The sequence below is a fragment of the Cebus imitator genome, unplaced genomic scaffold (assembly GCF_001604975.1).
Source record: "Cebus imitator isolate Cc_AM_T3 unplaced genomic scaffold, Cebus_imitator-1.0 Scaffold303, whole genome shotgun sequence".
Taxonomy (NCBI): Eukaryota; Metazoa; Chordata; class Mammalia; order Primates; family Cebidae; genus Cebus; species Cebus imitator.
Window position 1 is genome coordinate 1,332,540 of NW_016107618.1, and position 21,918 is coordinate 1,354,457.

Consider the following 21,918-nt stretch of genomic DNA (forward strand, 5'->3'; position numbering starts at 1 on the left):
CTTCAAGAGTTACAGATAAATGGCCAGAGAGACGGGAGAACAACAGGCTGGTATGCCCTCAAAGGAGACAAGGAAGAAACAGTTGAGCCTATTGTTATGGAGACAAATGAAGAGAGGCTAAATATGTTTCTGTATAGCACCTTCATCTTGAGAGATGCTGTTAGACAATAAATTCTGGCCCAGGTACCACACCACATCTTGCTTCTGACATAGCACACCATGGCTGACCCTCTGCCATTGGACACTAGATGTTCTTTCCACCCCTAGAATGGATTCGATCACTAACTCCAGATGCAAGTCCCTGGTGGTTGTATTTTACTGACAGAGGTTAATTCATTTTCCTGTAACTCTACCTCCTAGAGTCAGGGAAAGCAGGTAGGTGGCCTTTTTTGTTTCTGTAATTAGTGACAGGGCACAACCTCTCACAAGACTTAACTGAAGGCTAACTCTCAAATTTAGGAAGGAGAGGTCAGATGAAGGGTAGAAAAAAAATTGGAAATATCTACTACATTAATCTTAAAAATCATTTTATGTCAGATGCTTTCCTTGGTCCTGGTTTTCGTCTTGGCAGTTGATCTTGGAGTTGATTGCATCCTTTTGTTAACACTGGGTCTTATTTGCATCACCGCTGCTCCATTTATCCATTGAATATTTTATGTAGACTCCCACTTGCACCATGCATTGTGTGAGGAACTGAGTACATGAAATAGAAAAGACGTAGTTCTTGTTCTCCAGATGCTTGGAGTCTGAAGTAGAAGGACCTACTGTGAATACAAAGGTTGAGTTCCAGGGCCACTCGCTTGTCTTGGTCCCATTCAGGTCTCCAAAGGAGGCCCTAGGAATGGGTTCATAAGGTCATAGATTTAAAACTATTTGCAAAAGTAAGCCAATTTTCTCGCATTTTGTTAAGAACTTTTGACATCTCATTCTGACTACTCTGAAAGTTCTCTTCCTGTTGGGTGGTGTTTAAATGGTTATGCGCATTTTTGCATTTAGCTAAGGGGGAGTTGAGTTGGGATACAATCTGTTTGGGTTTAGCAGGATATAGTTACTTTGTTTGTAGGTATTTCCATAAATGGTTCAATTATAGAGAGCAGGGAAATCTGCTGAGAAGGGTCTGGTAATGCCTTGGAGACTGCTCTGATCCCAGGATGGCTCTTACCCTCAAAAGGCAGGAAACTGGGAGCTTTTAAGGTGATATTATTTTTTCTTTTTGAGATGGAGTCTCTCTTCACCCAGGCTGGAGTGCAATGGTGTGATCTCGGCTCACTGCAACCTCCGTCTCCCGGGTTCAAGCAATTTTCCTGCCTCAGCCTCCTGAGTAGCTGAGATGACAGGCATGCGCCACCACGCCCAGCTAATTTTTGTATTTTTAGTAGAGATGGGGTTTCACCATGTTGGCCAGGCTGGTCTTGAACTCCTGACCTTGTGATCACCCTCCTCAGCCTCCCAAAGTGCTGGGATTACAGGAGTGAGCCACCATGAGGTGAATTCTTTTATTACTAAAAACTTAGCTAATTGTCTTTTCCTTTCTCGGGAACCTCCCTTTGAAAGGCCATATCTGCCTGAAAGTCATTTTCCCTGGATGCTACGCAGCAAAGATCACCTCTGTTCCTGTCTCCCAATTCTTGGTGCTAACTCTACTCAGTGGGAGGTGCTGGCATCTGGTGGCTCTCCTCTCTTCCCCCTGCACTGCCACCTCCACAGTTTTAGAGGCTGTGGACTACTTCAGTAGAGAGTTTTGTCCTTTTTTTCATTTCTTGTTCTTTGCTTGGTTAGGGTAAACTTGGATTGTCTTTGGGGGCAGTGGGTAATGGTATGATTTGAACTTGAAAGTGGTTCATGCCTTGTAACTTGGGCTTAATGACTTAAGGACACTTGAAAGATAAACCAAAACACTACATAGATTTTTAAAAGCCTTTGTTCAAAATAATTTATAAAGGTCAAATACTCCATTTGAACTGCATTTTGGAAAAATGTTTTGTAATGATTCAATAAACCTTCTCTCTCATCTTTAAATTTAAATTTTAGAGAGCTAAGAGGATAGTCAGAGAAAGATAGAATATTTTGTAAAAATTGGCCAGTCACGCTGGCTCACATCTGTAATCCCAACACTTTGGGAGGCCGAGGTGGGCGGATTGCCTGAGCTTAGGAGGTTAAGACCACCCTGGGGAATATGGTGAAACCTTATCTCTACTAAAAAAAAAAAAAATTAAGCAGGTATGGTGGTGCACACCTGTACTCCCAGCTACTCCAGAGGCTGGGGCACGAGAATTGCTTTAGCCTAGGAGGTGGAGGTTGCAGTGAGCAGAGATCACACCACTGCACTCCAGCTTGGGCTACAGAGTGAGACTCTCAGAAAAAAAAAAAAAAAGTATAATATTTAAATAATCACATCCAAAGCAGCAACTGATGGTAATTAGGGGAAGAGATACATTTTGGGAAGAGATAATAAATAGTATTTAATATTTTTGATAATCTAATTAATGAAGAGGAATGAAGCATATGAAAACATTGGAAAAACTTTTAGATTTCTTGGTATTTTGACATAAATATTGACATAGCTGGAGATAAAATAAAACTTACGTACAGCTACAGTGAGACCATCAACTTCAAACTAGTTAAAAAGAGTCAACAATCTGGAGTATTTAAGATTATTATTACTATTGTGTGTTTTTGCACAGCCAAACTCAAAAGAGCTTCACTTATACAGTTTGACCCAATTTCACAACAATCCTAAAAATGTGTATTACCAATAATGAATAGTGAAGCTGAAAGAAATTTTTCTAAATTATTGTTGCTTATTAAAATTTTTTTAAAAATTTAATTGTGCTAAAAATTACATAACATAAAATTAATGATCTTAACTATTTTTAAGTGTACAGTCCGGTAGTGTTGTCTATTTATATTATTGTGCAACTGATCCATATCGTTTGATTTTAATTATAAAATAAAATTGAGAAAATACTGATTTTAGGATTTATGTTACAAAATAATTGTCACATGAAAGACAACTGAGGTTATTTGTATTGTTACAGGAAAGTTTTACCAACTCCTAAGTGTAAGTGTGTGGAAAGTCCTCCCATGTGACCCTGTGCCTAACAGAGATGCCTGGCCTCTTTGGAAGTGTACTGGGTCTCTTGCAATGGAGGGAACAATGATCAGTTCTGAAGACTTTGCCATCCTGTCCTTAAGTGATCAGAACTTGTTGTCTAGGAATTCCCCCAATATAAAAGATACTTCTTCTTTTGCTGTTTAGCTCTGAGAGTCCCATGGAATTTGTTTCTTGATTTATTAGGCTCTCCTTTGCCTTGGAAGCAAAATAACTGTCATTTTGTTTTCAAAGTTGATCTTTAGTTTGTTCTTCAAGAGCTTCTAAAATGTACAACTTAACACTTTACTCATTCAAAATACATACTCATTTTTGTAGCTAATTGTTTTTGTAGTTTTGTGCTCTTTCTAAGCCCCACTTCCTTCTGCATGAAGCCCAGGAGATTTTGATTGTCCCATTCTATGGAGTCAGACCTGTTTTATACTTGTCCATTGAGGATCTGCAATGACCCTGCGCTGTTTGGAGGTAGCTCTTATTATTCATGTCTTGGCATAAGAAGAAACTCTTTACTCCTCGTGACATAAAAAAGGTGTTGGATACTTTGATCCTCACCTTTTTTTTTTTTGTTTCTTTCTTTCCTACTTCCTGATTTTGTAAGGTAAATAAACTATAAGTGACTTTTCAAGGTCACATATAATTAATTTCAGAGTTAGGCCTAGCTGTCTTAACTTACTCTAATATTAGTTTCACCATTTCTATCTATTCCTACAATGAAATATCACAAACATATGCAAGTTTCTTTCTATAGAGCTTAGTACTTACCCCAACTCAAACTATTAAGACTATGTTAAAATCCTCAGCCCCTTTACATAAAATATACATTATCATAGAGAAACTCACCTTCAGTTTTAATGATCTCCTTACAACAATTAGATTCTAAAGAGGGCATGTAAGGCAAAAATCACATAAAGTTAAATTTACCAAATTACCCTTGAAAGTCCCTTAAATAACCCATAACAAGTGAGATGCTCAATAGTCACAGGAAAACTGAGCCAAGGTGGGGGTGAGAGCAGATTCACATTTCTCATCCCACACTCACTCTGGGGCAGATGCTCCCTGACAACAGCAATGATGCCTATGGCACTCTTCAGTTAGATACCCAGCTATGATAGGTTTCTATTCAAATTAACAGCATTTCTTAGTCTCTCCTGAATTAGGCCATATTAAGGATAAAATTGGCATATGGTCCCAATTGAATCCTTAGGATTTTATGTAGCATCTAATTTGACTAGAATAGAAGTCTGTGTGGAAGAATAACTTGGCAAGGTTAACAAAGTTGAATTGCAATTATTTCTCCCAAATCCAAACAAAACCTCAATTTTTCTTTCCTTCTCCATCGTTTGGATAACTGTGATCTTACAAACTGGTCTATGATTATTGGCATAACTGAATGTCAGCTCTAGCTGTTTGCCATCTGAGCCTCGGCGTATCTCCATCAATTCTAAACTTAACAACCATCAATATGTGTTAAAGATGCATTTGGGCATTTGGGTGTATGTGTTGGCTATGAAAATTACTTTTGTGCTGAGATAGAAGTAATCATCGTATAATAATAAAATGAATACTTTAAATGCTTATTTAAAATTTTTGTGTAATAGGGGAAGATTTCAGCATTTGCCATTTTTTTCTACAATGGTTGATTTGCTGCATTTATTCTTTATTTGTCTTCCCTGTGAATACATTTATTGCCAGTGCTTTTAGTGGTACTGTTAGCTTCATTGCATAATTAGTGGTATTCATCTGCTGCTTTTTATCCTGGAAGAACTGTAATTAGTTTTCATTCACTGGTGACATTTATGCAGTATCAGGGTCATTGTCAAAAGGTATAAAGACTATAATTCTATTGCTAGGCTTTAAATCCCAAAAAATGCACAAATCTATTTTATTCATCTCTTGTAATAAAAGAGGGTATGAGCTACGACTGATAGAATTTCATTCTGCTTGGAAGAAATGGATATTATATGATTTGAATGAGTTATGTGTTTGGGTACAAAGTATCAAGTTGTTTTCTGTCCCAAAGCAGGAAATTCTATTCCCACTATTTAGTTGGTTAATTTTGAATAGCTCAAGTCATGTTTAAGAGATCAGTTGTTTTAAGACAGGCATGGTGGCTCATGCTCGTAATCCCAGCACTTTGGGAGGCTGAGGAGAGAGGACAGTTGAGCCCAGGAGTTCAAGATCATCCTGGACAACATGTTGAAACCTTGTCTCTGCAAAAACTACAAAAATTAGCTGGGCCATGGTGGTATTCACGCCCGTAGTCAAAGCTACCTGGGAGGCTGAGGCAGGACTAGAAATATGGGCTTGTAGTCTAAGTCAGCCTGAATTCAAAACCCACTTCATTCACTAAACAGTCCTCAAAAGGTTAATTGTGAAGATTAAATTCAGTCATGTTTGTGGAGCATTTAGGATAGCATTCATTACCATCAAGTCTTTCACAAGATTTTTATGTGTCTTTCCAGGAGGCTGCAGGTCAGAAGGCTTTATTATAGGGTCAAAGAGTTCTGGAATTCTTAAGAGGGAAGCCACAGATTGAAGTCAGTATCAAATGAAAGAATGTGTCTTGTAGAGTGTTTAATATGGCTGAAGTAATATAAATCTAAAGCAGTGGAGGTGTTGTTAAAATTTTGCCACAAGCCTATACGTTCCAGTTTCAGCCTATTCCCTTCTTATCGCTACAAAGGTTTTTGGCAGCGTGTGTATGTGGTAGTGGTGGTGTGTGTATGTGTGCATGTGTTGCCTGGTGTATGAAGTGTGTATGTATGTGTGCAGGTGTGTTTTCTGGTGTGTGTGGTGTGGCATAGGGTAGAGTATGAGTGTATATCTGTGTGCTTAGGGTAAGGAGTTCTGAAATCATTGGGAACATCTTAGGAATCACCTTATCTTCAGTGGAGCAATGCTCTGCTCATCTGTCTGATGAATCCAGTCATTCCAATAAAGGAGGTTTCTTTAATGTACATCATCACCCGCTTTTGAGACTCTTACATATTTGCTATGTGAACCTGGTATGGTCGCTCTTCAGTGTAAGTTCATATAGTTCTAATGAAGTCAGAATTTGAAAACAAATATTCTGGCTGTGAATCAGTCTTGGAGAGAGCAAGAATCAGGAAGGAAGAATTAAAAATAGCAAATGCTTACAATCTGATAATATGAATCCTACCTACACTTAGATAGGTAGCCCTTGTTCAGTGTGCCAGGCAGTTATAAGAATTTATATACATTACTTCATTTAATTTTCACAACAACTCTGTGTGGCGAAAACTTTTTTATCCCTATGTTATAGATGAGGAAACTAAGGCAACATAGAGAAGCATTGGAACTAGGTGCATAATATCCACTCTTCATTGATATTGACACGCTGATTTATGTAGTGCTTGTAGGGAACTTTTTGCCCCCTTTCTGCTATGTTTAGACAGGCAGGGATATTCATTTTTTAGCTTATCACTAGCCAATAAATGAGAATCAATCTGTAAGACTTCTTTTTTTAAAAAATTATATTTTTAGTTCTGGGATACATGTGCAGAACATGCAGGTTTTTTACACAGGTATACATGTGCCATGGTGATTTGCTGCACCCATCAACCCGTCATCTACATTAGGTATTTCTCCTAATGCTACTCCTCCCCTAATGCCCCAACCCCCAACAGACCTCAGTGTGTAATGTTCCCCTTCCTGTGTCTGTGTGTTCTCATTGCTCAACTCCCACTTTGAGTGAGAACGTGTGGTGTTTGCTTTTCTGTTCTTGTGTCAGTTTGCTGATAATGATGGTTTCAAGCTTCATCCATGCCCCTGCTGAACTCATCCTTTTTTATGGTTACATAGTATTCCATGGTGTATATGTGTCACATTTTCTTTATCCAGTCTATCACTGATGGGCATTTTGGTTGGTTCCAAGTCTTTGCTATTGTAAATAGTGCTAATAGTGCTACAATAAACATACATATGCATTTATCTTTAGAGTAGAATGATTTATAATCCTTTGCGAGTATACCAAGTAATGGGATTGCTGGGTCAAATAGTATTTCTGGTTCCAGATCCTTGAGGAATTGCCACACTGTCTTATACAATGATTGAACTAATTTACACTCCCACCAACAGTGTAAAAACATTCCTGTTTTCTTCACATCCTTTCCAGCATCTGTTTTTTCATGACTTTTGAATGATTGCATCTAACTGGAGTGAGATGGTCTCTCAATATGATTTTCATTTGCATTTCTCTAATGACCAGTGATGATGAGCTTTTTATCATATGTTTGTTGGCTGTATAAATGTCTTCTTTTGAAAAGTGCCTGTTCATATCCTTCACCCACTTTTTGATGGAGTTATTTGTTTTTTTCTTACAAATTTGTAGATTCTGGATATTAGCCTTTTGTCAGATGGATAGACTGCAAAAATATTCTCCCATTCTGTAGGTTGCCTGTTCACTTTGATGATAGTTTCTTTTGCTGTGCAGAAGCTCATTAGTTTAATTAGATCCCATTTGTCAATATTGGCTTTTGTTGCCATTGATTTTGGTGTTTTAGTCATAAAGACTTTGCCTATTCCTATGTCCTGAATGGTATTACCTAGGTTTTCTTCTAGAGTTTTTATGGTTTTATGGTCTTACATTTAAGTCTTTAATCGATCTTGAGTTAATTTTTGTATAAGGTATAAGGAAGGGGTCCAGTTTTAGTTTTCTGTATATGGCTAGCCAGTTTTATTAATACTATTTATTAAACAGGGAATCCTTTCCCCATTGGTTGTGTTTGTCAGGTTTGTCAAAGATCAGATGGTTGTAGATATGTGGCATTATTTCTGAGGCCTCTGTTCTGTTCCCTTGTTCTATATGTCTGTTTTGGTACCAGTACCATGCTGTTTTGGTTACTGTAGCCTTGTAGTATAGTTTGAAATCAGGTAATGTGATGCCTCCACTTTTGTTCTTTTTGCTTAGGATCATCTTGGCTATATGGGCTCTTTTTTGGTTCCATATGAAATTTAAAGTAGTTTTTTCTAATTCTGTGAAGAAAGTCAATGGTAGCTTTTGGAAATAGCAATGAATCTATAAATTACTTTGGGCAGTATGGCCATTTTCACGATATTGATTCTTCCTATCCATGAGCATGGAATATTTTTTCATTTGTTTGTGTCCTCTCTTATTTCCTTGAGAAGCGGTTTGTAGTTCTCCTTGAAGAGGTCCACCACATCCCTTGTAAGCTGTATTCCTAGGTAATTTATGCTCTTTGTAGCAATTGCGAATGGGAGTTCATTTATGATTTGACTCTCTGTTTGTCTGTTATTGGTGTAGAGGAATGTTTGTGATTTTTGCACATTGATTTTGTATCTGAGACTTGCCTGAAGTTGCTTATCAGCTTAAGGAGATTTTGGGCTGAGACTATGGGGTTTTCTAAATGTACAATCATGTCATCTGCAGAGACAATTTGACTTCCTTTCTTCCTATTTGAATACCCTTTATGTCTTTTTCCTACCTGATTGCCTGGGCTGGAGCTTCCAATAGTATGTTGAATAGGAGTGGTGAGAGAGGGCATCCTTGTCTTGTGTCAGTTTTCAAAGAGAATGCTTCCAGCTTTTGCCCATTCAGTATGATATTGGCTGTGGGTTTGTCATAAATAGGTCTTGTTATTTTGAGATATGTTCCATCAATACCTAGTTTGTTAAGAATTTTTAGCATAAAGAGGTGTTGAATTTTATTGAAGGCCTTTTCTGCATCTATTGAGATAATCATGTGGTTTTTGTCATTGGTTCTGTTTTTGTGATGGATTACGTTTATTGACTTGCATATGTTGAACCAGCCTTGCATCTCAGGATGAAGCCTACTTGATCATGATGGATAAGCTTTTTGATGTGCTGCTGGATTTGGTTTACCAGTATTTTATTGAGGATTTTCACAATGATGTTCATTAGGGATACTGGCCTAAAATTTTTTGTTTTGTTTTGTTTCTGCCAGGTTTTGGTATCAGGATGATGCTGGCCTCATAAAATGAGTTATGGATAAATCCCTCTTTTTCTATTGTTTGGAATTGTTTCAGAAGGAATAGTACCAGCTCCTCTTTTTACTTCTGGTAAAATTAGCTGTGAATCCGTCTGATAGTGGGCTTTTTTTGTTGGTAGGCTATTAATTACTGCCTCATTTTCAGAATTTGTTTTTGATTTATTAAGAGATTTGACTTCTACCTGGTTTAGTCTTGGGAGGGTGTATGTGTCGAGGAATTTACCCATTTCTTCTTGTTTTGCTAGTTTATTTGTGCAGAGATGTTTATAGTATTCTCTGATGGTAGTTTGTATTTCTGTGGGATCAGTGGTGATATCCTCTTTATCATTTTTTATTGTATCTATTTGATTCTTCTCTCTTTTCTTCTTTATTAGTCTGGCTAGTGGTCTATTTTGTTAATCTTTTCAAAAAACCAGCTTCTGGATTCATTGATTTTTCTGAAGGGTTTTTCATGTCTCTATCTCCTTCAATTCTGCTCTGATCTTAGTTATTTCTTGTCGTCCACTAGTTTTGAATTTGTTTGCTCTTGCTTCTCTAGTTCTTTTAATTGTAATGTTAGGGTGTTGATTTTAGATCTTTCCCACTTTCTCATGTGGGCATTTAGTGCTATAAATTTTCCTCTAAACTCTGCTTTAGCTATGTCCCAGAGATTCTGGTATGTTGTGCCTTTGTTCTCATTGGTTTCATGAAACTTATTTATTTTTGCCTTAATTTCATTATTTATCTAGTAGTCATTCAGTAGGAGGTTGTTCAGTTTCCATGTATTGGTGCGGCTTTGAGTGAGGGTCTTAATCCTGAGTTATAATTTGATTGCACTGTGGTCTGAGAGACTGTTTCTCATGATTTCTGTTCTTTTGCATTTGCTGAGGAGTGTTTTACTTCCAATTATATGGTCAATTTTAGAATAAGTACAATATGGTGCTGAGAAAAATGTATTTTTTTTTAAAAGGAAAAGTGGTTGTTTCATTCATTTGTACTTAAACTAGCCAAAGTAATACTGATGTCATTGTAATGCAGCAAATACAAGACCTCTTTCCACAAATACTAGCATAACCAACAAAATAGGGGCTAGTGTAAAAGAGAACCCCAAAATGCTGAGGAAATCAATGGAAGTATGTCACAGCTTAACTCTTCACCCTTCACCTCAATAGAGTTTTTATTTTGTTTTATTTTATTTTATTTTGAGATGGAGTCTAGCTCTGTCAACAAGCAATAGAAGTGAGGCTGGATTGCCGTGGTGCAATCTCAGCTCACTATAACCTCCAGTTTCTGGGGTCAAGCTAGTCTCCTGCCTCAGTCTCCTGAGTAGCTGGGATTACAGGTGCCTGCCACCATGCCTGGCTAATTTTTGTATTTCAATAGAGATGGGGTTTCACCATATTGGCCAGACTGATCTCAAATGGCTAACCTGAGGTGATCTTCCTGCCTTGGCCTCCCAAAGAAGTGGTGGGATTATAGGTGTGATCCACCTCACCTAGCCTCAATAGTCTTTTGAAAAGTAATAAAACCTCCCAATCCCAAACTATAGGAATATACCTTCATCATACGAATTTGTGCTTTTATTTCTTATTTTTGATGTTAGATTCTAAACCCTATTAGATCTAGTTATCTATAGCCAGAGACAGCTTCTATCATGTTGTCCTTAGCAGCCAAAGTTATTAAAATGTCTTTTCTCCAGGAAGCTCCAGTAGGAAAAAAGAAAGAAACCTCTCTGATTAAGCTCCAACCATACCCCACCCTCCATCAAATTGACTGGATAGGCATAATGGAAACCAGGACATGTGGTTTCCAAACAAGAGAAATCATATTAGAGAGGGGAGGAGGGAGAGGAAGGATTCGGCCAGTGCCCAGAAGGAAATTGAGTAATATCAGTTTCACTCATCTTCACACATCTTCAGGTTGCATGTTCGTGAAGTAGTTTAGGAATAAATCCATGGTTTCTGAAGTACTCAAATACCTAGTGGTCTGCTGTGTTACATATGGCTTTCCCCAGCACTTTCCAAGTCAGCCTCCAAGTCACTGACAGGAGAATTTGGCTGGAACTGTATGCAGAACTGCAGAAATTCCTCTCCACAGTTATAGAAGGGACTGTTCCAGGCCTGATTGTTTCAGGACTGGGTGCACCAGGTCTCAGCATTCCAGGAGTGGTTGCTGCAGGACTGGATATTCCAGGTTTGGCTGCTCCAGGTTGAATTGCTCCAGGTCTGGTTGCTCCACATTGGAAGATTCCCAGTTGTGTTCACCAGCCATTCCTGGTGGTAGGAAGAGTAGAGGCTGGGGTAGGTAGGTACTGAGGCCTGAGTCACACCATTGCTATTCTTTGGCCAGTTGTTTTCTGCCACTTCTTAGATTTCATTCTCTGGTTCTGGAACCAGGTCTTAACCTGTGTGTAGTTGAGGTTCAAGATGTTGGAAAGTTCTTACATCTGCTGGAGACTGAGGTATTTCTGTCTCTGAAATCTATCATTGAGTACACACAGATGGGTGGAAGAGAAAACAGTTCTGGTCTTCTGTTTCTTAATGGGGACCTTGTCTTCCTTTTTCGTGGCACTCTTCTCTGTAGAAGTGGGTTGTTTGCCTTTGGGACTGGTGGAAGAATCAGGGCTGTCCTGAATAAGCAGATCCATGGAGTAAGGAAGAGGAGAGATAGTCTCTGTGCGAGACATCTCAGCAGAAGACATTTGCAAGGATGGATAGTTTTCTTCAGGCCCACAAATCACAGGTGTAGGTGAAGAGTCTTTATAGTCAGACGCTTCAGCGCAAGGCAGGCTTTGTGGACAAGCTGGATCCACACTCATGCTATTTTTGGGGAAGAGGAGGAAAAAATTTAAGATCTCGATTGGAAAAAAGCTAAGGTGGTTTTTGTTTTGGAGAATGTATAATCTGTTGCTTTGGGGTGGAGAGTTCTGTAAATGTCTATTAGGTCTGCTTGGTCCAGAGCTGAGTTCAAATCCTAAATATCCTTGTTAATTTTCTGTCTTGTTCATCTGTCTAATATTGACAGTGGGGTGTTAAAGTCTCCCACTATTATTGTGTGGGAGTCTAAGTCTCTTTGTAGGTCTCTAAGAGCTTGCTTTATGAATCAGAGTGCTCCTGAATTGGGTGCATAAGTATTTAGGATAGTTAGCCTTTCTTGTTACATTGATCGCTTTTCCATTATGTAATGCCCTTTTTTGTCTTTTTTGATCTTTGTTGGCTTAAACTCTGTTTTATCAGAGACTCGAATTGCAACCCCTGCTTTTTTTTGCTTTCCATTTGCTTGGTGAATCTTCCTCCATCCCTTTATTTTGAGCCTATGTGTGTCTTTGCACATGAGATGGGTCTCCTGAATACAGCACACCAATGGGTCTTGACTCTCTATCCAATTTGCCAGTCTATGTCTTTTAATTGGGGCATTTAGCCCATTTACAATTAAGGTAAATATTGTTATGTGTGAATTTGATCCAGTCATCCTGATGCTAGCTGGTTATTTTGCCCACTAGTTGTTGCAGTTTCTTCATAGTGTTGATGGTCTTTACAATTTGGTGTTTTTGCAGTGGCTGATGCTGGTTTTTCCTTTCCATATTTAGCGCTTCCTTCAGGAGCTCATGTAAGATAGGCCAATTGGGCCTGATGGTGACAAAATCTCTCAGCATTTGCTTTTCTATAAAGGATTTTATTTCTCCTTCACTTATGAAGCTTAGTTTGGCTGGATATGAAATTCTGGGTTGAAATTCTTTTCTTTAAGAATGTTGAATATTGGCCCCTACTCTTTTCTGGCTTGCAGGGTTTCTGCAAAGAGGTCTGCTGTTAGTCTGGTGGGCTTCCCTTTGTGGTTAACCTGACATTTCTCTCTGGCTGCCCTTAACATTTTTTCCTTCATTCCCACCTTGTTGAATCTGACTATTATGTGTCTTGGGGTTGTTCTTCTCAAGGAATATCTTTGTGGTATTCTTTGTATTTACTGAATTCAAATGTTGGCCTGTCTTGCTATGTGGTGGAAGTTCTCCTGGATAATATCCTGAAGTGTGTTTTCCAACTTGGTTCCATTCTCCCCATCATTTTCAGGTACACTAATCAAATGTAGGTTTGGTCTTTTCACATAGTCCCATATTTCTTGGAGGCTTTGTTCATTCCTTTTCATTATTTTTCCTCTAATCTTGCCTTCATGCTTTATTTCACTAAGTTGATCTTCAATCTCTGATATCCTTTCTTCTGCTTGATTGATTCAGCTGTTGATACTTGTATATGCTTCATGAAGTTCTTCTGCTGTGTTTTTCAGCTTCATCAGGTCATTTATCTTCTTCTCTAAACTGTTTATTCTAGTTAGCAATTCTTTTAACCTTTTTTTAAGGTTCTTAGCTTCTTTGAATTGCGATAGAACATGCTCCTTTAGCTCGGAGGAATTTGTCATTACCACCTTCTGAAGCCTACTTCCGTCAATTCATTAAACTCATTCTTCAGTTTTATTCACTTGCTGGTGAGGAGTTGTGATTCTTTGGAGGAACAGAGGCATTCTGGTTTTTGAAATTTTCAGCCTTTTTGGCTTGTTTTTCCTAATCTTTGTGGATTCATCTACGTTTGGTCTTTGATGTCAGTGATCTTTAAAGCTTTCTGTGTAGATGTTCTTTTTGCTGATGTTGATGATATTCCTTTCTGTTTGTTAGTTTTCCTTCTAAAAGTCAGGTCTCTCTGCTGCAGGTCTGCTGGAGTATGCTGGAGGTTCACTCCAGACCATGTTTTCCTGGGTATCACCAATGGAGGCTGCAGAGCAGCAAAGATTGCTGCCTTTTCCTTCCTCTGGAAGCTTCATCCCAGAGGGGCATCTGCCAGATGCCAGCCAGAGCTCTCCTGCATGAGGTGTCTGTCAACCCCTGCTGGGAAGTGTCTCCCAATAAGGAGGCAAAGGGGTCAAGGACCCACTTGTGAAGGGTATATGTCCCTTGGTAGAGCTCCAGGGCTCTGCTGGGAGATCTGCTGCTCTCTTCAGAGCTGGCAGGCAGGAATGTTTAAGTCTGCTGAAGCTGCGCCCATAGCTCCCCTTTCCTCCAGGTACTCTATCCTAGGGAGGTGGGAGTTTTATCTATAAGCCCCTGACTGAGGCTGCTGCCTTTCTTTCAGAGATGCTTTTCCCAGACAGGAGGAATCTAGAGAGGTAGTCTGGCTACAATAGCTTTGCCAATCTGCAGTGGGCTCTGCCCAGTAGAAATTCCTGGTGGCTTTGTTTATACTGTGAGGGGGGAACTGTCAATTCACATCTCAGTAATGGTGGACATTCCTCCCCACACCAAGCTGGAGCATCCCAGGTCAACTTCAGACTGCTGTGCTTGCAGTGAGAATTTCAAACTGGTGGATCTTAGCTTGCTGGGCTTTGTGGGGGTAGGATCTGCTGAGCTAGACCCCTTGGCTCCCTGGGTTCAGCCACCTTTCTAGAGGGGTAAACAGTTCTGTCTCGCTGGTATTCCAAGTGCCACTGGGGTATGAAGAAAAGCTCCTGTAGCTAGCTCAGTGTCTGCCTAAATGGCTTCCCAGTTTTGTGCTTGAGATCCAGGGTCCTGATGGTGTAGGCGCCTGAGGGAATCTCCTGGTCTGTGTGTTGTGAAAACCATAGGAAAAGCATAGTGTCTGGGCCAGAGTGCACCATCCCTCAGTGTACAGTCCCTCCAGGTTCCCTTGGTGAGGGGAGGGAATTCCCTGACCCCTTGCACTTCCTGCGTGAGGTGATGCCCCACTCTGCTTCAGCTCACCCACCATGGGCTGCACCCACTGTCTAACTAGTCCCAGTGAGATGAGCCAGGTACCTCAGTCGGAAATGCAGAAATCACCTGCTTTCTGCGTTGATTTCGCTGGACCTGCAGACCGGAGCTTTCTGTTTTTGGCCATCTTGGAAGAACACTGAAGATTTCTTTGTTACATATATGCTTTTTTTTCAAACTAAAATAGTTGTTTTTTAATCTCTAGAAATCTCTTGAGTTAGTTACACTATTGAGAGATTATTATGAATGGCTTTTGTACAGACATAAAGAGAAATAGTCAGTTTAAGCAATTATTTGGATTATTCAAGCAAAATAATATAAATCTATTGTTGAGGAAAATGTTGAGATTTTGAATTGATTTATGAAAATCAAAGTCGCTGAACAATTCATGTAATTCTGTGTTAGCAGATCTTGAAGTGAAATTACTTTCTTATGAAAACATTTCTTATAGGTTTTTTTCTTTAATTTTAATGCTTTAAAACATGTTGTCAGGATGTATGGGTTCTTGTTTTTCTTTCTAGATATGGTGGCCAGGGCTGTCAGAGTTAGGAATTTTTTTTAATTAGGGGAAAGGAGTTTGAAAACAAGGGGCCAAAGTAACAGAGAAAAGCAGACTAGAGCATAATTTTAGCTGCCACTCTCCAACTAATTGGTAATTGGCTAAAGCTAGTGAATTAATTGTTTATTAAAATGACTCATCTTTAGTAACATAAAATGTCCATAATTAAACACTGAAGGTCTTGCCAAGGCCCTTGAAGGAATTATCATGGGTGAACACAGGCAGTCAATAGGCCTCAACTACACATAAAATGAGTTGCCTTTCTTTCCTCTTTGCATTTTCTTTGGATAATGTCAAGGTATAGTTTTGTGTGCAGACCAGGAGTGATTAAAGTCAGCACTGGGTTCCAAGAATGGAAGGTGGTGTGGTACAGCAGGAAGTACACTAGACTTGATATAGGAATGCCTGAATCCTTATTCTTGCCTTATCACTTATTATTTGTGCTCCCTTGGGCAAATCAAGGCTTTCAGTTGGGATAATACATGTACTGCAAACTCTACAGAACTGTTATAAAAGAAGAGAAAAGAAAGTCAACTGCTATTTCAGAAGCATTTTGAAAGACTGTTAGAGACAGAAGAAATAGAGGGCATTGTGGTGAAGCAGGCATCAGGATGGGAATGCCAATGGTAAAATGCAAAAGAGACTGTTGTATCAATGAGGTAAGGAGTTACTCTAGGCCAGCAGTTCAGTCCTGACTGCACATCCCTGTGGGAGCACTTAAAATATACCAATACCTGCTCCCACATCTAGGGTTTCTGATTTAAATACTCTGGGGCAGGCCCAGCCATATATAAATTATTTTCTCTCCAAATTCCCCAGGTGATCCTAAACAGCGGTCAAGGATAGTATCCCTGCTATCAGGTTTCTGAAACAAATTTTACAATTTGGATAAAATGAACACTTTCACATTTATAGTTTGAAAAATTAAATCTATCCTGTTACAAATAGGTTTAATGTAAATGAACTTCATGAAGATACAATGTTGACAAAAAAGAGGGATCTTTAATCAGAAATACTGTCAGAGATATAGAAAGTATCTTTCATAGCTGGCAGTACCAAACCAAAATGAAACAACTACATTTACCTAACTTTTAAGATAATTTTTCACATTAATGAATCTTAGAGCCAGTTTCATGGAGCTGCAATTACTGAAAGGGCTTCAAAAGTGTGAGATCATACATCATGAGAAAATGTAATAACTCTGTTAAAAAGAAGGCGGAGGTAATAAAATTATCATAAACAACTTGATTCAGTTATGCTATGGAACATCTAGTGATTAAAAACTTCTATCCCTCTAGCTTCACGGTTTAAATTCAATTCACTTACATTTTTGCATTTTTGCTAATTGTATTATTTGAAAATTCAATGATATGTAAAATATAAAGGCAGCAATTTAAAACTGAAAGTATATCTGCTCTAGGATGTCTCAATTTGCTACTTAATTTGAATAAATTTGGGCACTGTTAGAAAGTTGCTAAGAAGAATTAGTTTAAAAACATTTAGGACTATTTTCCCTGAAACATAATGATGCTTAAAATAGAAGAGTGCTTGAAATTATGAAGTTTTATGTTCTGGCCTCCCATGGACTCCAAAATGACCATGACCTTGTTAACTGAGCAAGGAAATTCTTTGGATAGGACTGCAGATTATCTTGCCCAGTTTGCAGCAGAAGAAAGCAAGGCCAGGAAACACTAAATGACATTCCCAAAGCCACACAGCTCATTAGTGGCAGATGTTGGACAGATCTCTTAGCTCACAGCCTTCTCTGTCTCATTCAGGAGAAGCTTGATACATATTGATTGGATATCATCTGGGATGGACGTTGCACTTGGCAATGTATGGCTGGTTTTAATCTCATAAATGTACCAGAATCCTAGGAGAATCCCTCATTGATGTGTCTCTACTTCTGGCAGCTGATAAGTGGAAATTTACCTATCTATTATTTGGGATCTTTTGAATAGTCTTAAAGTATCTCTATAATTTATAATTTAAATATTGGAGTGTGTTTAAGATTCTAGCAGCATTCTCTGAAGAAATGACTTTAGCTATCAAGAATCTAATCAACCTGAAACCAGTAGAGGTTACGGTGAGCTACGGTTCAAATGAAAATTTGAAGCGTCATATCATTAGAAAGTTTACTCATATCAAATATGACTCACTGCACATTTGATATCACTGATGATCTGATAATTGTAATACCTATGTCACCCAGAATAAAATTTATGTCACTAACTACATACTTTCAGATACATAAAACCAACCAACCCTGCTGGTTCATATTTCAATCCTATTTGGCTTCCCAAACTCCCTACTCCCAAAGGAGGCTGCATGGCACTAGCCCTGCCATAGCTATTATGAGACCCAGTTTACCAAATTGAGAGAATAGATTACACTAGTGGACAGACAGAGAAGCAATAATCAAGCATGAAATATGTGCTTTCCAATTCTGTGTGTACCTGTTTTATAATTACGAATGGCTACATGGGACGCTTTATGCCATCCGAAATGTGGTAAGATAAATGATAAAAGTATACTGAAGAAAAAGGACTATAGTATTTTAAATTTGAGTATTTGAAGATACATTGTTACTCTTCAAGAAATTGGACACATCAGTAAGTAATGAATTTGTAGTGCCTTGATTCACAGATATCTAAGGAAAATTAATGCAATGGGTACAAGGTGAGGCTAAGTGAAATAGAAAGCCTATTCCAAATTAGTTTTAACATTTGAGCCATCAAAGGTAATCCATTTTTACTTTCCAGCAGGGTTCCGATTCTTTTATTTTCGGAAATTGGCACCATAAGCCCTACAGGGTACAGTAGAGTGAGGGTCATACTCCCCTCAGAGCCTCAGGTAGAGGAGAGTTGACAATGGACTTTCAGGCTCTGCCTCAGGCTTGCATCTTGACAAAAGAGCTAGGGACACCAGGCTTTCAGCTCACCATCTCCTGTCTTTCTTTTTTACCATGACAGAACTTTGCCAATTTTCAATAAATTATTTGGAATTAGGGTTTTCCTCTGACAGAGACTGGGATGTGGGATGGCAGCACCGTTAGGAGGGATCATTGGTAATTTTAGATAAACTTTGTTAATCACTCTATTTGTCTTCTGGCCCCATCTCCAAGGACTTCTCCGAATCCCAGGGAAAGGAGGCTAATGCAGAAGGCGACCCAGAGAAGTCATGTACATATGAAACCAGGATCTGTGGGCTCATGGTGGTGTTGCCTAGTAACTGAGCTCAACCACGGGAACTCAGATGAATTAGAGAGCCACTGTGTCCTCAGCACAGAACATACCTCTGCAGGCCAAGTTCCTGGTTTCAGTAGAGCTAACAGAGCCACCAAGAGAAGCAATAGCTCTCACTGGAATACAATCGTATGTGCAGAGAGCTACTTGAGGGAACAACAGAGGAAATCGAGGATACAAGTCAGCAAGATGGTGGCCACAATTGTGTGGCAAAATCAAGTGAAAGAACCTAGGAATCCCCTTGATCTAGTTGCAGAAGGTTTTATTACGAATTTCCAGCTACTTTCGCTCTCTCTGCTGAGCCAGGGAGTAATTTTTACTGGGTCAGTTATGCTGTCCTGCTTGATGAGGCATTGGTAAACACAAGTTATAGGTTTGTTTTAATGTTTTATTGTTTTGAGACAGAGTCTTGCTCTGTCGTCCAGGCTGGAGTGCAGTGGCATGATTAAGGCTCCCTGCGACCTCTGCCTCCTGGGTTCAAACAATTCTCATGCCTCAGCCTCTCGAGTAGCTGGGATTATAGGTATGCACCACCATGCCTGGCTAATTTTCATATTCTTAGTAGAGATGGGGTTCCAAACCAAAATGTTGGCCAGGCTGGTCTCGAACTTCTGACCTCAAATAGTCTGCCTGCCTCAGCCTCCCAAAATGCTGGGATTACAGGCATAAGCCATCACATCAGACCTATTTGTATACTAAAGGTAGTTTATTGTAGTTAGTTATAGAGTTATTAACCGATAAAAGTTTTTAGATTTACTGTTATTATCATCATTATTATTTGTTGTCTTTTGACTGCAGTGCTTTCTTGTGGTAATGATCTGATAATAATAAAAAATGAAGTTGAATGATAGAAATCAATGAAATAAAGCTAGGCGATGGAAATTGATGAAAATCTCTTTTCGTATTGGGTGGGTAAATATTTGCCAGAAGGCTCTTCTTTGAAGTTCAACCAGTATATTCTTAAGTAAACCATTCTGCGATACTTTGCAGAGAGTTTGCTTTTAGGTATTATTTGATACCAAAGCAAATTTTTATCATTTGCATATCAAGAGAGTTTTATTTTCTTTTTGAATAGGAAGCAGCTTCCACAATCAGAACTTCACAGCACACATTCAGTCAAGAACTCAACTAACACAAATTTCCTTAATATTTTACTTCATTGAACAAAGATCATGACTCTTTTGTAGATTTTCAAACAGTACCGTGACCTCTTTTTAATGTTATTAGTTTCTCTTTCAAACAGCATTTTGAAGTTTGTTAACTTGTGAGTACCAGGGCCATTTGAGTGTCACGAGGCCTTTCCTCCCCTGTGGACCACAAAGTAGCTCTTAGAGAGGGAACGGTTATGATTTGCCCTCATATCAAAGCGAGCCATGCAATTGATGTGGGAACACTGAGGTATGGTAGTTGCCTAGCTTTTGGTTGGTGGGCTTATTCTTATTATTTCTTCATTCAGTGAGTAACTGATATAGTCTGAATATATGTCCCCATCAAATCTCATGTTGAGTTGTAATTTCCAGTGTTGGAGGCAGGGCCTGGTGGAAGGTGTTTGGGTCATGGGGGTGGATTCCTCACGAATGGTTTGGGCCATCCCCTTGGTGGTAAGCCAGCTTTTGCTGTGAGTTCACATGAGATCTGGTTGTTTAAAAGGGTGTGGCGCCTCCCCACCACTCTCTCTAGCTTGCTCCTGCTTTCGACATGTGATGTGCCTGCTCCCCCTTCACCTTCTGCCATGATTGAACACTCCCTGAGGTTTTAGCAGAAGCCAAGCAGATGCCATTGCCATGCTTCCTGTAAAGCCTGCAGGACCATGAGCCGATTACACCTCTTTTCTTTATAAATTACCCAGTCTCAGGTGTTTCTTTATACCAATGCAAGAATGAACTAATACAGTGACAAAATTCAAAATTCCCGAATCTCAAATCTGCATGCCTCCCTTCTCTCTTCCCAAATATCTTCAGGCCAATGTATTTCAAGATTGTAAAGAGGAACCTGTATCTAACTCCTTATAGGCACATAGGATGCTATCCTTGAATAATTTTAAAAAGTACATCTTAATCCCCCCATCCATGATTTATTGTTTGAAGATTAAAATTTTACAAATGAAATCAAAGATTTGTGGGGCCGTTTCGGACAATATCAGAGAGCTCAACCATCTGCTGATCTCTGTGAAATTTCAGAAACATTTAGGTGACATGTTGGAGGAACGCACTGCTGGTATAGTTCATGACAGAGGCTTCCACTGATGCCTCCTACTAAACCAAATATAGTGTGTTTTATGGCCCAGAAAATGATCCTGGTCAGGGAAATTGGTTGTGTAAATACCTTAGAAATTAAAGGAACAATTCCCAATACAAATGTTGCTCACTATGCAAATGTACTCAGTAAAACTGGAGACCAGCCCATCTTGGGAAACCCGTAAAATGCGCTTAAATAGTCACTTACTACTCAGCTCAGAAGTGCTGCATCAGCAGCATGCTTGAAACCAGAGTAACAATCACGAAGTGAAAAATGTTGCAAAAATGAAAAGTACTTTGAAATAATATGGCATTCAAAATGATTGTTGGCCAGGTGCAGTGGCTCATGACTGTAATCCTAGCATTTGGGAGGCCAAGTCTTGATGGATTGCCTGAGCTCAGGAGTTTGGGACCAGCTTGGGCAACACAGTGAAACCCCATCTCTACTAAAATACAAAAAAATTAGCTGGGCATGGTGACGCACGCCTGTAATCTCAGCTGCTTGTGGGGCTGAGACAGGAGAGTTGCTTGAACCCGGGAGGTGGAGGTTGCAGTGAGCCGAGATTATGCCACTGTACTCCAGCCTGGGTGACAGGGTGAGACTCTGTCTCAAAAAATAAAATAAAGTAAAATAAAATAAAATGGTAAAGGGATGGGGATTAAAAGACAGAATGTTATTTTATAATGGGTCGTCAGGGAGGTCCTCCCTGATGAGGTGAGATTTGTGCCAAGATTTGAGTGAGGGAGCAAACTTCGTGATATTTGGCAGAAGAGTAAGGACAGAGGAAGAGGGAACTGCATGCAGAAACACTTGAGCTGCAGGAAGCCGGAGGGACAGGAGCATAGCGGGCAAGAAGCCAGGGGCAGTGGAGGGGGTAGAGAATGAGAGGGGTTGGTGGCCAGGTCACCTGGTTATGGCATATTATAACTGGTACATGCAGCCTTCACAAATGTTTTAAAAACATCATCACTAAGATGGGTAAGCCCAATGTCCATCATCCAAGATTGTTCTGATTATTCAGTTGATTCAGTTGTGAAGACT

The 21,918-nt window shown here is 39.3% G+C and overlaps 1 long non-coding RNA gene and 1 pseudogene across 1 annotated transcript in view; both read right to left on the bottom strand.

Annotated features, from left to right (window-relative positions):
- Nucleotides 1-470: 470 nt before the first annotated feature.
- LOC119467544 overlaps nt 471-21,918 on the bottom strand; it is a 123,989-nt gene continuing 102,541 nt past the window's right edge. The window contains exon 3 of the long non-coding RNA XR_005196081.1: nt 471-764. This is a non-coding gene — a long non-coding RNA (uncharacterized LOC119467544). The remainder of the gene's footprint in view (nt 765-21,918) is intronic.
- LOC108285600 lies at nt 10,986-11,898 on the bottom strand (annotated as a pseudogene).